General features: G+C 40.9%; 1 long non-coding RNA gene and 1 pseudogene across 5 annotated transcripts; one reads left to right on the top strand and one right to left on the bottom strand.

Annotated features, from left to right (window-relative positions):
* Positions 1–377: 377 nt before the first annotated feature.
* Positions 378–3,422, bottom strand: LOC127762418 (uncharacterized). Of its 5 annotated transcripts, none has more exons than XR_008015530.1 (7): positions 3,127–3,421; positions 2,713–2,988; positions 2,599–2,626; positions 2,179–2,376; positions 1,988–2,089; positions 1,413–1,573; positions 378–826 (listed from the first exon to the last, which is right to left on the bottom strand). It is a non-coding gene; the product is annotated as an uncharacterized LOC127762418 (long non-coding RNA). The 5 variants fall into 5 exon arrangements; XR_008015529.1 differs by having other exon boundaries at positions 379–826; positions 2,179–2,371; XR_008015532.1 differs by having other exon boundaries at positions 2,023–2,089; positions 2,179–2,371; positions 2,599–2,988; positions 3,127–3,422.
* Positions 3,423–8,855: 5,433 nt separating this feature from the next.
* Positions 8,856–10,031, top strand: LOC127772360 (uncharacterized; annotated as a pseudogene).
* Positions 10,032–11,679: the final 1,648 nt, after the last annotated feature.

The following is an 11,679-nucleotide window of genomic DNA, read 5'->3' on the forward strand; positions in this document are numbered from 1 at the left end:
TTAATTTAAAACCGGCACCTTCATGGTCCTAATAGGTGCCGGTTTAAGCCTAAAAACCGACACCTATTTGTTGGGTCAAAAAAAAATAAAAATTGCAGTAAATTCGTCCATACAACCCCAATTCCATATAAACCCAAATTCATCCCTATAGCCCCATATCCATATAGCACATTCATTCATATTCACATTCATCACAACAAATAAAAACCTATAAGCCATTCATCACAATATATAAAAACTACAAGCCTAAGTCAAAATTCGTAAGTCCAAAAATTCCTATCTTTAAATCCTAAACATTTGCATATATAACCTAACTCAAAATATGACTAGTTTAAAATTCCTAAGTCAAAAGATTGTTAGTCTACAATTTTTAAGTCCAAAAATTCCTAAGTCTAAATTGTGAACATTAATTTGCACATGTATCCTTAGGTCAGAAATTCACAAGTCTAAAATCAGTCCAGAAAATTGTAAGTGTAAACTCTAGACATTTGCATATAATTCACATCCATATCCTCGAGTTATGTGCGTATTGTAGCTTTTTGATACTACACACTACTGTGCCTGTCATTTGAAGAAATGGATGAATAAAATCAAGACTATTTTTCCAAACAAGCACTAAACGCCCATAGCATATTTCATAGGCCATACCACATCAAGGCAGGGATTACTTGAAAAAAATAGGACCATGTTCCCAGTTCATAGGGAGAAAAAAATACATTGTCAGGTGGTTAATGAAAAGTGGAAATAAAACAATTGTATATAGTGTTGCTGTGATCCACCAGAACAATAAGAATAATTGGCTTCAGGCAACTATGTTCCTTGACATCTGAAATCAGGAGAAAAAAAAAACACCTCCTCATTAACAACAAGGAAATATTCTGCGTGCAACTTGTAATGCACAAGAACATCAATTCTTTGGGGGAAATTAGATCACAACTTACAGTGTGTGAAAATTAACATGACAAACATTTGCTTCAAGAAAAGCAAAATGGCTCTGTACCACTAAGATACAAATGATCTTACAACTAAACCACGATAATACAACAAAGCTAGGATCTCATTAATTCCCCATACATAATTACATATGTAGTAAGCAGTGCAAAACACAAACGAGTCGTGTCCACAGTTGGGAGCAAATTTGCTCCTCTACAACTGGAGCATATGAACCTAATGCCAGGAATCAGCAACACGACACCCCAATAGAAAACCAACGGTGAAAAATTTTGCCCCCATTCTTGCATCAGAAAGCTACTAGAAACAACCGCCCAGTTAACCACAGAACACTAAACTTCACACAGAATGCAGAAAGGAGCTTCCTTTCCTGTTGTCCCAGCATCACCAGTCGCCCACGGCGAACCCCAAATCGCGGAAAGAAGCAAATTTTGCGCAGGGAAGGCAAAAGGAAGGCGTACCAGAGATGCAGCATGGGGCAGAGAATGCATCAAAAGATGACATCCATGGACTGAAGAAACCGCTCCTCTTCTATCTCCAAGATCCACATCCACCCAGTCGGAAGGGGACAGATCACAAGGTCAGGTCTGCACCAGCTAGCTGTCCAGCTTTTGGTCTCTTGCTGCCATTAGTATAAGATTTGTTTATACATAAATCACACTATATTTGCATTCATTAACTAGAAAATATAGCACTACACACACAATTAACAAAGGCCATAATCCTGAATTTTTCATGTAAGTTTTAGAGTGAAATAATTTTCACAATATGTTCCCATTCTACATGTGTGTGCTTACTCTTGTTTCTTTTTTTTTCCCGATGATGCTTTCTGTTGTGCCTTTTGGTTAGAGCATTGGACAGTCGGTCCAATCAACAGTTATGCTAAAGAAAAAGAATACAGTAAACTAGTGGATATTTACTAGAGGTTGCACTTCTCCGGTTAATATTTTGTTCTTAGACTCTTCATTCATTTTTAGAGACATAAGGCAGTTCTGCCATGTAATCAAACAAATAGGCGTTGGGGTGAAGAAATCACATGCTTTCTTGGAGTGCGCCAACGGCGAAAGAGACCTCTGGAAGAGGAGACTCGGGTCGCGGTGGAGACGAACAGGATGATCTTCTTAGCTCACGGGCGTTGCTGTTGGTGGAAGAGTTGAGAGGAGCAAATCAGATTGGATAGGGAGAAGTAGAAGGTAACGGATAAGAACAAGAGAAGCACATACTTACCACCCATTCTCTGTGACCTTGAAGTGCATCCTGCTCCAAACTTCTGACAACAACTGTAAGATCAGTACCGAGTTTTGCAGGAGATGTGCTGTTTGGATCAATCCATCCTTTGAATACATACCCAAACCCAGCAGGCCGCTTCTTGTCCATTGATCGTCTACCGGTTAACATCTCGAGTAACACTACTCCGAAGCTTTCCTTGCATAACCAGATTACAATTTGAGCAAAAAAAATCCAGCATTTCGATATCACAGCACTACATCAGTCTATAGCACAACGGAACGGACACCCAAATTTTAAGGTTATATATAATTAGTTACAACCAATACAATTAAGGGAATATGGAACACCTATCTACATAGGGGAAGTATGTTGTACTGAACTACTAATTGCTGATGTTTATGATTCATTCAAGCATACCTCTCATCAGAAGTTGATCCTTGTTGAACTGAAAAAATGTATAAGCAGTGACTTCTACTGCTGGCCAGGTTCATTTCTATGTACATTAAGAATGATAAAAATGTTGATATTTACAGATGTTCCAGAAGTAAAATTGTAAAGAGATGATACGTGTTTCTCCAACAGCTCTGTTGGCAATTCCTTCCTGTAATTTAAAGAAATAAGCTAAATTGGCATCTAATCACGGAGAGGCATTCCAAGAAAAACACAAGGAAAAACACAAGAAATAGCTAAATTGGTATCTCATCATTCCGAAGCAGCGGCGGCAGCGGCAAGGGCCGGGAGGGAACGTACATTCCCACCGCCCATCTGGGGGACGAGCGCGCTGGAATCCGAGTAGGATGGCCTCCGCTGCCAAAAAAGGAAAAATGAAGGCTCCGTCAAGCAGCCAACCATGGAGATCGATCCATCGATCCACTTCTGGAATGCAGCACACAGAGAGAGAGAGAGAGAGAGAGAGAGAGGATGAGCGAGGGAATGGGCACGGACGCCATGGGAGGGCTGGTAAGGCAGTAGGAGATGGCCGGCAGCTGGTCCTTCCGGCGGCGGTGCGGGACGGAGGCGGAGATGAGGACGGCGGCGGCGCGAGGCGGAGGCGGGGACGGCGGCGCGGAGCGGTGGCGGTGAGAGAGGGAGAAGGAGAGGGAGGAGAGGGCGTGAGCGGCGGCGGCTAGGATTGGGGGAGGCGCTCGCAGACGCCGACGCGACGGCGGCGGCGCGAGTGGAAGGCGGAAGCGGCGCCGCGAGCGGGCGACGGCGGCGGAGGCGGCGGGGTGAGCGGGCGACGGCGGCGGAGGCGGCGCAAGGCGGCGGGGCGAGCGGGCGGCGGCGGGAGGGGCGGGGTTAGTGTCCTCCGTTTTGCAATAAAGCCCCTATAATTTCAAGTTTTACAGACCGGTCCTAACCAGGTGTTTTATCCTTCTTCGCATGAAATATACAGATTAAACAAGGGCCTAAACGTATAAAATCAGCTAAGAGGGACTGTTAGTGAGGGACTGCGATCGAATTACGTGCAAACAGGAGGATTTTTTCGCAAAATTGCACGGCGCGCGTACTGTACCACTCTAACGTGGCATTGTCCAGCGGCTGCAGAGTGCGCCCCTTTTACTGGAACAAAAGTGCTGTTTCTACACTAAAAATCGGCACCTTTGTCTTATCATTTAAAAAACCAGCACCTATATATAGTACCCACCAATGACTAATGTGGAAGAGAGAATATTAAAGGTACCGGTTTTGGGTTGAGAACCGATACCTTTCTCTTGTCATACCAAGAACCGGCATCTTTGTGTAGGGCCCACCGCCGAACATGAAAAGCACTATTAAAACAAAGGTGCTAGTTTTAAGACAAAGGTGCCGGTTCTCAACCCAAAACCGACACCTATGTGTGGAGCCCGCTAACGGCTAGTGTGGGAGGGAGAAGATTAAAGGTGCCGGTTTTAAGTCTAGAACCGGCACCTTTCTCTGACACAGGTTTTAGGTGCCGGTTTTATTTAAAAACCGGCACCTATTTGGACATAAAGGTGCCGGTTTTTAAATATGTGGCGCGTGAAGGTGGGTGCACGGGCGGGGAAGGTATTATAGGTGCCGGTTTTTTGTGCGCCGGCACCTATAATGACGACACCTATTTGTGTTTTTGTAGTAGTGACAGAAGTAAGATTTGGCACATCAAAACGGCAACGATCTTTCACAGTCACGTACTCTACCAGGGATGGAAGCTTTGGGACTGGCATCTGTCAATTTTTTCATGAAGTATCTAAAACGCTCAACTAACTGAAACCATGGGAGGGTTAACATGGCCTGATTGTTTAGTACTCACAGCATCGGCGAAAGAAAACCCAGGACGAAGCAAAGAATTCTGAGGCTGATACTTTCTAGGTTTCGAAGTGACAAGAGTCCACTCATTGTTGTTCTCAATAATTAACCTACTGAGTATATTTCTTATACCAATCCAGAACCCTCCAATTATGGAAGAACAATTTAAATTGTTTGCATGAATAAGATCTCAAAAGATAAATACGCAAGCAAATATTCTTATTAACCACTATAAAACTGAAGCACTTATCCAAGGCTAAACAGAACTTAAACAGAAAGTTCTGCCATGTAATCACATGCTTTCTTGGAGTGCGCCAACGGCGAAAGAGACCTCTGGAAGAGGAGACTCGGGTCGCGGTGGAGACGAACAGGATGATCTTCTTAGCTCACGGGCGTTGCTGTTGGTGGAAGAGTTGAGAGGAGCAAATCAGATTGGATAGGGAGAAGTAGAAGGTAACGGATAAGAACAAGAGAAGCACATACTTACCACCCATTCTCTGTGACCTTGAAGTGCATCCTGCTTCCCCCCCCCCCCCCCTAAACAGAAGAAAAGATCCAAGGCTACGGATTGCTTCGTCAACTGAAAGTTGAACTGGGAGAAACAAACCACCATCTTGGATGAATTTTGGAAAGAAAAACTTGGAGAGAAATGTACCGTGTACGAGAAACAGGAACCTTCTATGCGAATGAAGACTCCTTGGAGAAATCCATTCTGACTGCATAGGAGAGATCTGTCATCGTTGAGAAGGGACCATGCCGGCAGGATCGCCGAAGTCGCCACTAGATCGCCCTCACAGTCACCTCTCCACACATTTCTCCGATAATAAACTGGTTTGGATTAATTATGGTTATTCTTTTTGAACATGTTATGACAAACTTTGACCTTCTTCCTTTTAACATTACATCTTCTCTTGAGCCTAACTCTTCCCAGCCCATTTGAACTTTCCTCATCGCTTCATGTAAATAAGTTAACTGGATATAATATATTACCAATGTATTAATTTATATGTAGACTCCAACCTATCTAAACTCTACGTGGAACTAATCAGGTCTCCACAGCATGGGCCAAAATGCCAAATGGTCCTGTATTAGCAGGCCACCATCTGCAGGCAAAGACATCCCAATCAAGGCATTTCATTTCATTTAGAGTTCAAATATATTAGGCAAAAATAATATTCACATGAGTGTTGCTGCGGTTTGAAAATCCTGTAATATATAATGAATCTCAGGGGTTCTTCTATAAAAGTTTTTTTTTTTGCGTGGACTTCTATAAAAGAATTTGATACTAATAACAACTTGGATCTTCTCCCCCAAGTTGATCTTGACTTTCTCTAGGCAAATCTACCACTAACCCAAAGTAGGAAAATATTAAAGATAGTTAATGACATTGATTTTTTTTACCAAAAAGAAAATAAACGCTCTCCATAAGCATCTATATACTTTGAAAAGCCAGCCATGAAAGGAGACTACCACCTGTCTTCGGTGGCATCATATTACCTTACCATACGTAGGCTATGGTGTTACCCACAATAAGACGTTTGAAATTTGGTGAATGGAACACGAATTTGCGTCACTCAAATGGCATTTGTCACTTAGAGCGGACGATTCACGTGTATACAATCACCTAAACAATATTTATTATTTTTGGTAAAGTTCACACCTCTATAGACCGCTTGAACATCATTTATTATTTATTTTTAGCTGTATAACATCCCTAGTCAGCATTTATTATTTCCAGTGGCGGCACACCCAAATGCACCACGTGGACGGACATTTAGCATCCATGCTAGGTGGCATACACTGTGTAAACATAATTTATGAATATCATAGTGGACGTCGTATGCGTATACACCACGCAAAATGAATGTTTATTATTTTCAGTGGGCGACACACAGATTTGAAGAACCCAGACGGTATTTATCATTTTCGGTTGTCCACTATTTGGCTTTTCTCACTTCCTTATTAATCGTGGACTCTCTTTCGTTCCAGAATTTTAAGGAGAAACTCGGATCATCTCGTTGTCTGATATGGTCTAATCCTAGCATAAATCAGGAGATGGTTTTCTGGTTACCCTATATACCAGATTTATGAGTATCTCATGAGAAATTCGAGTTTTCTCATTGTTTAATTCAATATATCAAAGATAAATACATACTGTATATGAGAGTGTTTCTCCTCTAGTATAAATTGAGGTGCCCAGGGGAGAAGCTGTGTACAAGGAAGTCTTTCTATAATTCTACCCTCGGTGCCTTGCGCCTCCTATAGCCCCACCGTGGGACTTCCACACATAGACAGAAACACATCCCCCATCACCGCGCCGCCGACGTCGACGGCGGTGCCACGCTGCTGCCTCCTGCATATTACCCAAAGGGTACGATATTTCTCTTTATCTTTACTATATCCTCCTTTTCTCCGATCCACTCATCGACTGTTCCCTTCTTTCTTACCACAGGAAAGAAATTGTGCCCCCCTGAAATTTGCTTGCCTTAAATGACGGAATAAGCGACGAATCTTGACTACTTCTGGTTATTTGCTTGTAAGTTAATCAAACCAAACCTTCCCCTGAGTGAATCTTGGTATTTGGAAGGACAAGAATAGATGCAAATAGGGTAGATTTGCCTTGGGCGTGTTTGAAGTTTCTAGTGAAGTGATGAAGTTTTTATTGGATTGATGCACTTACTGCTAAGATCCTAGTAGCGTGGGATTTATTAGTAGTGCATGATTTTATTTTTATTTTTATTTTTTATTTTTTGCAGCGCGTCGGGTGAATACACATATTTAGCAATCTAGTCTCTAGCAGCCTATGGATACACACAGGCCAAGATGGCCTGAAGATAAGATACTGAATTAACTGACAAATTGAGAGATTCACCACAAGCCCTTGTGCTTATTTATTATAAGCAATCTAGTTGTTTGGTTGAGAAGCAAACTATGTTTCAATGGTGTTGCATCCATTATGAGCTAACCAGACCATGATGCATGCATCAGCAAACAAACAAAAGAAAACATAACTGAATAATAAACAAGGCACCCACATGATAACTTGAACTATACATGTAAGAATTGATTGAAATCAAATAGCTAATAGTATTGTGGGTTTTTGCAAGGACCTGGTGGTGGTTGGTGGTTCTATTACACCGTAACTACTCTCTTGCTGCTTCTGTACCCAAAAATCTTGAGTCTGTTTCTTTTTCTGTTCTCCTTCTAATATAAAATGGCAGAGCTCCTGCCACTCCTTCAAGAAAACAAAAACTAGTCCTGATTCGAAATAAACTTTGCTAGTAAATTCAACGTGGTTCTGTATTATGTGAAGTGTTCATGTTGTTTTCATCAGTGCAAAATAGCCGTCCCGTTAAGTTTCATAAAGAGTAATTATAATTTAGTCATATTGTTGTAAACCATATTGTCACGAAAGGGCATGTACCCTAGCGGTTATAAGACTTAAGTAGCACCTCTAGGTCCTGGGTTCGACTCCCCACGCTAGCAAATTGAAGGCCTAGTTAAAAGAGCTCACTTTGGTCCCTCGTAAAAACATGGGTTATGGACCGATCTATAGGGGACGAGTCCACGTGTGGGGAGCCAGGGTTCATGGCTTTTCTTGGCTAGTTTGGTTGAGGCTTTTTCTTGTTAATGAAAACCTGTGGGGGTGTCCCCCACCAGTCAAGTTTCTTTTTTATTAACAATATTGTCTCGATTTTCATAACTTTTGTCTGGTACTTTTCACAAGGAACAGGCCAAAATTTATGTGGAATGTGTTGTTACTTATGCATGTGCAGAGTTGCAGATCTATTTCCATTGTTTACGACAAATTGACTTGTTGGTTTGGTTTATTAAACTATCGCACCTTATCTAATTAGGTTCTTCTGAAACTGTGACTAATGGCATAATGATATGTCAGTGAAACCCCACCGTACAGACTTCATTAAGTGGATGGTCCATCAGCTCCTTACTTATTTGGGAAACTGACGGATCCGTTAAGGAAGGATCCAGTTTTTGCTTGGGGCAATTTATTTGATACTCACTTGGCACAATTCATGTGGCAAGTACGAATGAAATGTTAGTTGGCACTTGACTAATGTTGGATGGTTAGAGGTCTCAAATAAATAATGGCGGAACTTGAAAACAATTCTCATTGTTTATAGAGCAACATCGCCTGGTTAATTCGTTTTTTCACATCTTATGAATGCCGTTTGTTAGGTGTAATAGACATATGATGGATTTGAATTATGTCACAACAAGCTATTAGTTTAGGATAAACTAGTAACATGAATCTGTCTAGATGAGAAAAGGTGCTTTGTAGTTTTATTCATTTCTGAAATAAATCATAGGAATTTTGAGTTATTGATACTTTTTTGCCTTGTTAGATAAGTAAATCTTTACTTTTGGGTTTCAACTTCACAAGATAGATGGACGCTGATTCCGGTGATTTTGGAAGTGGTAATAAGCTACCAGATGATCTGACCTTTGATGTCCTCTCTCGTCTTCCATACAAGTCGTTCTGCCGGGCTAAATGTACCTGCACAGGGTGGCTTTCTTTCTCCTCTAATCCACATTACTGCGACAAGCTTCCCAAACCCCTTACTGGTTTTCTCTACCAAAAAAGTGATAGCTCTGCCATCGAGGTTGCTAGCCTCTGCCCAGATGATGGATCATTTGATACTTCTCTTAGTTTCTTGCCACGTTATGAGTGGCTAGAACTAACGGATTCTTGCAATGGACTGGTTCTATGCAAATATGGGCGCAATACTTCTTCTCCATCCGTTGCACACTTTGTGGTGTGCAACCCAGCAACACGTCAGTGGATGGAGTTACCTGAAACTCTTATAGAACCAGAAGGTCACAGTTATGCAACCAAATTAGCTTTCGATCCATCATGATCCCCGTACTTCTATGTCTTCAACTTTGAAGAGAAACGTAACCCAGTGGAAAGATGGGCTTGTATATCTAAAGTTGCGATATTTTCATCAAGAAATTCCACGTGGTTTATGGATGATAAGTGGGAACCTTCGAATCAGATTAGTGTCGATTGTCAGCCACACGTCCTTCTTGGTGGAAAGCTGTTTCTTCAGACATCAAGTTGTCGAGTCTTGGTAATCGATGCATTTCACAATACAGAGCAGCCATCTCATTGGATATTTGATCTACCAGGGTATAAGCCCACCTCCCCCATGGTTGATTGTCTCACTGGGTATCTTGGACATAAATCAGGGGTGCTACACTATGTGCAGCCCGACACCGGTGGTCTCACGCTTCTAGTCTGGGCTCGAGACGGCTATCCTCACGGTGACTGGAATTTGAAGCACCGTCTCAGCATGAGCGATGCATTTGGGCAGGATATCTTTCTTGATGAGCATTTTGATGGATTCTTGTCTTGTCATTACGACATTCAATCTCTTGACTTGGAGAGAGGGCTTGTTTTCCTTTGTCATTTCGCAGCAGAAAGACTCCTCTCCTATACCTTGAGCACAGGGAAGCTGACGAAAATCCGAGATGGTCTCAGGCGATACCTGTACTATGTGCCGAACTGCTCAATGTTCCCAGCCAAAGAAACCGATAAAGATCAAGATGTATCAGAGCCATAATTACCATCCCTTATTTGATGGAGCCCCAAACACCCTTATGTAGTAGTTTGCAATAATACTAAATAATTTTGTTGGTGAAGTTTTATATGTAATCTCATATATGGTATATGATAGTAGAACTATGTGTGTGAAAGTCGTCTGTTGTGGACAGATTCTATCCTTGTTGGTTTCAGCGTTTCATGATGTAATAAAAGTACCTCTTGTTCTAAGTGCTCCATGTTATTTCTGTCTCGTTAAAATTTTTCATCTGTTGTATTTGATACATTTTTCCAGGTAGGGTGAAATAAACAGCTGAAAGTACTATGTGTGCACTGGTATACCGGTTTATGGTGCCTTTGGGATTCTCATTCTTTTCTATATGCTCATTTTTTAGATAATTTTCTATATGCTCTTTTATATCAGAAGGATTTCATAGGATCTATTCTACAAATATGCTGTTATGTTTGTTTTGTAATTGTACTTTTAATTATGGAATTTTTGCAAAACATTCAATTTCCAAATAGAATCATTGTTTTCCAAATATTGTAAATTACGTTCATGGTACACAAACTTGTATGGTGGGTGCAAATGGGTACAATAACTTACAAATTGCTTATTCCGGTACAATAACTTGGCTAGTTCGTGCAAATTTGGGCCAAACCGATCCACAAAAGTAAAATTGATCTAATATGATACATACTACTGGTGCAATTGTTGTTACACATCAAAATTTTATACTGACACATATTATTACTATTATTCGCATGATACTTTCAAGATTTAGACCAATGAAAAAACAAAATAATTAAAAATACCTCTTTTTATTTGGATTCAAAATAAGATCTCCAAATCATAGTTATACGTATATGCTGTTATGTCATTACTGTGCGCTAATTTAGAACAATTTTACTTGTATGGATCATTTTGGCTTGGTTCGCACCAACTAGCCAAGTTATTATATCAAAGTGAGCAATTTGCAAGTTGTTGTATCTATTTGCACCCACCACACACAAGTTCATGTACCGTGAGTGTAATTTACTCCAATGGATACCTTGGGTGTCCTTATTTTTTTTACTATAGTGGGTAATTTCAATTGGATCAAGATGAAGTTTGACGACCTGACTACAATCTTTTTTAAGTGTTGTGTGTAAATGATTGATACACCAACTCTGGAAAGATGATTGTGTTCGTTACGAAGCACGATCAACCTCACAATGAACTTTATTTATTCATGCAAGCAATCGAAGAACTAGCAAGAGAAAGATAAAGCAATTCAATCCGATAACACAAGTGATGGGGTTTCGTAGAGAAGTGAAAATGTCATGCCCGGAAATTCGCTATCCTGAATTTCAAGCATAATTTGTATTAAATCTCTGTCCAGGACCAGCCAGAGTATACAAATGACAATTTTATACCGTTCCACGTCTTACAAAAATAACAAAATAAAACTCATACGCAGTGGAAAAACAAAATAAACTAGACTTAATCTTCACGACCAAAGCAAAGCTTCCTCCATAATCGGTAGGCAATCCACGACGTCCGGAACAAGCTCAATCCTCAAAGAACTCACCATCTGAACCAATCTCTGTTTTCGGGGTAGGGGAAAAATAAAACAAGACTGAGTACCAACCACCGTACTCAACAAATCATACCAACGGGAAGGTATGAT

This window comes from Oryza glaberrima, chromosome 1 (assembly GCF_000147395.1).
Source record: "Oryza glaberrima chromosome 1, OglaRS2, whole genome shotgun sequence".
NCBI lineage: Eukaryota > Viridiplantae > Streptophyta > Magnoliopsida > Poales > Poaceae > Oryza > Oryza glaberrima.